Raw genomic sequence first — 5,591 nt, forward strand, 5'->3', positions numbered from 1 at the left:
AAATAATCTGTAGAGCGTCTTCCTGATCTTCTATCAACACATTTGTGTCTCACTTCTGTTAATTTTGGTTTGCAAGTACTGTCGATTGGCTTTGTTAAATAAATTTGGTTTCTTTGCTCAGCATTTTGCCCACCCGGGTGTGTATGGAAGTTATTTCCCACATGTAAGCTGCCTGTCAGGAAAACGGAAAATTTATTTTGAAATACTTACCGTCATTTTCCTTAACTGATAGGCTCCATGGCAGCAGGAGTCTCCTCCAAATGCTTGGAGTAGGCTAGTTATGGAACATGGCTGTTAGTACAGAGCAAAGATTTATGGGAGAGGTGTCCTATAGGATAGTTATGGAGGCGGGGCTAACCCACACATATGCTGCCATGGATCAGAAAAGGAAAATTACGGTAAGTATTTGATAGGAAATGTCTTCATACATTTAAGCCAGAATATATTTTGCTACAGTAATTTGTTGGGAAAAAAAACAGTGTATATTATAGTGTAGTGTGAAAATAATAGTTTAAAACCATAGTATATGGTTTATGGTATATGATATATGGTATGTGGATAAATTACTGGGAGGGGCTGGGCATGACCCAGCTATTTTGGTCCACGTTGGAACCAATGACAGTATACATGGAAGGTGGAGGCTCCTTAAGAATCAATTTAAAGGGGGGCGCATGCACAGCACAATGAAGAAAGGCCACTCTCCTTAGCAGCTCCACAGTTCACAGAGAATTAATCCCTTCCTGCAGGGCCATACCCCACAAAAGTCACCCGCACCCCTGCAGGACATCACTGTGCATGCCACCAGGCAGAAAATCGTGTGGTAGTGGTCGCCAGCAGCAGCAGAGTTCTAGATATTCACTCCGCCATAGAGACAAGCTGAAGATGACCCAAAATGGCGACCGTTCCTCTCCACAGGCATACCCTGCTCCTACATGTGCTCCAGACATTCAGGCTTCTCCACAGCATCAGAGTGAGTACCCCTCTCAACTTACTAAAGCTGACTTGGACACTGGTCTGTCCATTATGTATGATAAGCTGACTAACAAGTTCCAAAGTGAACTACATAAAACAACCAGCACTTTAAAGCAGGAGATAGCCTCCCTGGGAGGGCGCACTGATTTATTAGAGACTAAGCATGATGAACTATCCCTTGCCCATAATGACTTAAGGAAAGATTTTGAACTTCTGACAGACAACTACCGTACACATATCTTCAAGCCCAAGTCGAAGATTTGGATGACAGAAATCGCAGAAATAATCTGAGACTCTGAGGAATTCCTGAGTCGGTTACAGATTTGATGACTGCAGTCACTAAATTGTTCCTGTCTCTCCTTCCTGACACACAGCCATCTTCCTTCATATGCAACAGGATTCACAGAGCTCTTCGCCCCAAACCTCCCCCTGATAAACCACCAAGAGATATCATATTTTGTATCAAAGATTTCCTCACCAAAAGAAAATATTCTGAGGGCTTCAAGAAATTTACAGAATATAGAATTGTATGGCAAGAAAATTCAAATTTTCCCAGATATATCTCAGGCCACACTTGAGAGAAGACGCAAGATGAAAGAAATCACATCCGTCCTGCAATCAGCCCACATTAGATATAGATGGGGATTCCCGTTTAAACTGACAGTACCACATAACAGGACCACATACACATCCTCAATGTCGCTGAAGGCAAAGACCTATTGGTCAAACTGAGATTACTGGGAATCCTGAATCAGTTCCTAGACTCCCTTCCATGCCACACTCATCTCCGATCTGGGCCACCTCCTCCGCTGTTCGAGACAACAGAAGAGTGAGACAATCCTTGAGAAATGCATTTCTATAGAAAAATACTGGAAGATCCAACAAATCCCTTCTACACCTCCTTCTTAGTTCATTGACGGTGACTATATTTACGATAATAGAAGTTTGAAAAACGTTATTTTTTTTACCAATCTCAAAGATCTGTTCCTTCAGATCTCCGTCAAAGCACGATCTTTGACTCCAGGACGATTTCCCCCCTTCCCCCCTTTTTTTCTCTTTTTCTTCTATGTTAATATTTAATACTTTTTTTTATGGTCATATAATATACAGGCATGCACGCCTTCTTTATTTTTCAATATGATACTTACAGTTGTTAAGGGATGCCGTGACTCTCCGCCTCTGCTTGATCGTCCCCAGCTCACGATTGGACTGTATAGTCCCTGTTTTCTAGTTTTTTGGACAGACTGCCTTTTGCAGTTTGCCCTCCAGTTAATGTTTGATAAGAATATAATTTTATACTAGGGTTGAGCGAACCCGAACTGTAAAGTTTGGGTTCGTACCGGACTTTTGGATTTTTGGTACCGAACCCGAACAATTTGCTGTAAGTTCGGGTTTGGTGTTCGGCAATGTAATGGCGCGCTGCAGGGAAGCCAATCAACATCCGTTTAACTTGTCGTGTGACATAGAAGCCATCACAGCCATGCCTACTAATGACATGACTGTGATTGGCCAGTGCAGCATGTGACCCGGCTCTAGATAAGCTAGAGGCACACAGCACAGCACGTCACTCTTCTTTAGATAGTGTAGGGAAAGGCTGGTGCTGCCGCTGCTCTGAGGGAGAGAATTAGATAGGAGTCAGACTGTCCTGCTTCAGAAATCAAATTACTCAGCGATCTACATATGTGCAAGTCACTCTGCTTTAGATAATTTAGGGAAAGGTTCCTGCCTCATTTTGCTTTTAGGGAGAGAAATAGATAGGAGTCAGTCCTGCTTCAGAAATCAAATTAGACCAGCACTGCATATGTTACTGTGAGATATCTGCTTTAGATACTTTAGGGAAAGGTTCCTGCCTGGTTTTGCTTTTAGGGAGAGAAATATATAGGAGTCAGTCCTGCTTCAGAAATCAAATTAGACCAGCACTGCATATGTTACTGTGAGATTTCTGCTTTAGATACTTTAGGGAAAGGTTCCTGCCTGGTTTTGCTTTTAGGGAGAGAAATAGATAGGGTCAGTCCTGCTTCAGAAATCAAATTAGACCAGCACTGCATATGTTACTGTGAGATAAGAAAGGAGACACAAAGCAGCGCCTTCTGAGCGTAGCAAGTGTATTTAATATTGGAAATGTATTGAAACATATAAATCACCTACTCACATGTCTGATGTAGGTAAAAACATATTTGGAGAAAGAGGGATAGGATCTGGCTGGTCTAGACTGAAAAATGGTATCATTAACAAGAGCACCTCATCCCAAATTTATATATGGGAAAGTCGAACAATGGCGGGACTATAACGGTGCAAGCAGAAACCCATAAAGAAAAATAGAACAAGTACTATAAGTTTTAATAGTTTATTTAAAAAAATAGCGTCAGGTTGTAGGACATATCATGGACTCTAAAGGAGTCCAATTCATAAACCAAAACAACCTGAACAAGTATAACAAAGTTAAAAGGTTTCCATAACAGACATAAATACTGTAGCAGAGATCACAACCCGGTTGGTAAACCCTATATATTTCGCCTGGTTAGGCTTCTTCAGGGGTGGTTGAGATCAGAGTTTGGATTCTGATAATAACATACAGAAAAAAGAAAGAAAATTAATGATTTATACACAGATATATTAAATATACATAAACAATAAATATATAAAGTCGCTCTGTCAGTGTATACCAACATAATGCCCACCTGCTGGTCCGTAGTGGATGTAAACAAACAACAGGGTGTATAATACCCTGATACCATCACCTTCCTGAAAAATCAGGCCAGATGGACACAAGTTGACAGCCAAAAGGATAACCTAGGCAGGAAAAAATGAGACACCGCTGCAGATGGGATTCACACAGTCCCCAACCATCGGAGAGGCAGGGGGCGGCACCCAGAAGCAAAGTGGCCAACTGTGGAGAAGAGTAGTAATGTCAATATCTATTGTAGAGTACATAAGGAAATATTTATTTAATAAAGAGTAAAGATAGAGTGTACACTCACAGTGCTCAGGTATACAGGTATAGCATCTGTGGAGGCTTATGCCTAGCTTGAGACCGGAGGCTAGTCAGATTTAGTGACAAGCTGATCCAAGAGTTGTGTCAAACAAAAAATATAGAAAAGAGAGAACGGTTAGAGATCAAGCAGGAAAAATAACTAAATAAAAAGAAAGAAAAAATATATGGAATAAATAGAAGAAAAACAAATAAAGTGAAACAGATAGTTTGCTTCTATATTACATTTAAAATAAAATCAATATAGTGATTATCAGCAAGAAGACTGTTCCATAGTAAAGAAAATCCAGAAAAGAAAGAAAAAAGAAAAAATAGTCGAGAAAAATAACAAGCCAAAAGACTTGGACACGCAAAAGGAATTTGTATAGTAAGCAGCTGGTAAGCATAATAGGGAGAGTACCTGGTTCGTCTGTCTTAGCAGCACAAGTTAACTCCACAGGAGTGCACAACACACTAACGCTCCACAGCCAGACACAGTCCAGATATACCCCTTGGCCCCTCCCACACGTCCGTGCGTCATAGGAGGCGCGGTCGGGCGTGAGCGGACACAGAGTGCCAGTGCACAGACACCCAAGCTGGTGCTGGACCGAAGGCCTACAATCCCCAGCAACCCCTGGGTTGGAAGGCGTGGACGGTCGAATAATCGGCCAATCACAACGCGCCGGGGGAGGGGCACCGCCGTGCAACGGAGCGGCTCGTAGACAAGGAGAGAAACCCAAGTCCAGGAGCCGGGAGTGGCCGAATCACCGATGGAAGGGGAGGGGAATCAGCAAGCAGGAGGGGGAAAGAAAGCACTGGCAAAAACGGGCTTACAAAGTAAAGCCCTTGGGTGTCCAGACGGAAGGGGACAAAAGGCGAAAAGACAAACGCAGCAGCATCATAAATCCTGCAGATGATATAGGAATGTCCAATAGGCAAAAAAATTGCAACTTGGTAAATAAAAAAGGATATGTCAAGGCCCGTACCTTAAAGGTGCAGGGTCATTGAAAAAAACCAACATGGATATAGGCAGGGTGGCAAAAGCACATATACAATAGCAGAGCGATTCACAACAAAGTTCATATAAATGGACAATACTCATATAGCAAAGAAATATAATTAAGGTCAAACATTTCTGGGGCAATCATATATATATAAATAGAATCCCATGCATATATATACATTAGCAAAATGCCAAAATAGCGGGGATAGTGGAAAGGGAGAAAAGGAAGAGAGGGGGGGAAAATAGGAGAGAGGGGGGGGGGGGGGGAAACAGAAGGCCAAGGAGAGGGGAAAGGAGGGAATTGGAACCAGATATCAAAGGGAAGGGAATGTGAAACAAAACAGACAAAGGATGCAGAATGACAAGCATCATATATTCCATGCTGGAACAACCCAGGCAGTCGCCTGATGAAGGCATGGCAAGCCCAAAGATGGAGCACAAAAAAAAAAAAAAAAAAAAGAAAAAAAAAAAAAAAAAAATGGGATTGGGACATACAGACTAGGTAGCCCTTACAGGAAAGATTTAAAGCTGATATATTCATTCAGTCCTGGGTAATGGGTGGCGTTTAAAGTTTGTATCCATTTAGTTTCAAGTTGCAGAAGACTGCGATCAATGCCCCCACCCCTAACGTGTGTGGGCACATGT

At 42.1% G+C, this 5,591-nt stretch overlaps 1 long non-coding RNA gene across 1 annotated transcript; it reads right to left on the reverse strand.

Annotated features, from left to right (window-relative positions):
* Window positions 1–3,305: 3,305 nt before the first annotated feature.
* On the reverse strand, window positions 3,306–4,649 carry LOC120920511. The gene is made up of 4 exons (XR_005744732.1): window positions 4,365–4,649; window positions 3,954–4,034; window positions 3,654–3,862; window positions 3,306–3,533 (listed from the first exon to the last, which is right to left on the reverse strand). It is a non-coding gene; the product is annotated as an uncharacterized LOC120920511 (long non-coding RNA).
* Window positions 4,650–5,591: the final 942 nt, after the last annotated feature.

This window comes from Rana temporaria, chromosome 13 (assembly GCF_905171775.1).
Source record: "Rana temporaria chromosome 13, aRanTem1.1, whole genome shotgun sequence".
NCBI lineage: Eukaryota > Metazoa > Chordata > Amphibia > Anura > Ranidae > Rana > Rana temporaria.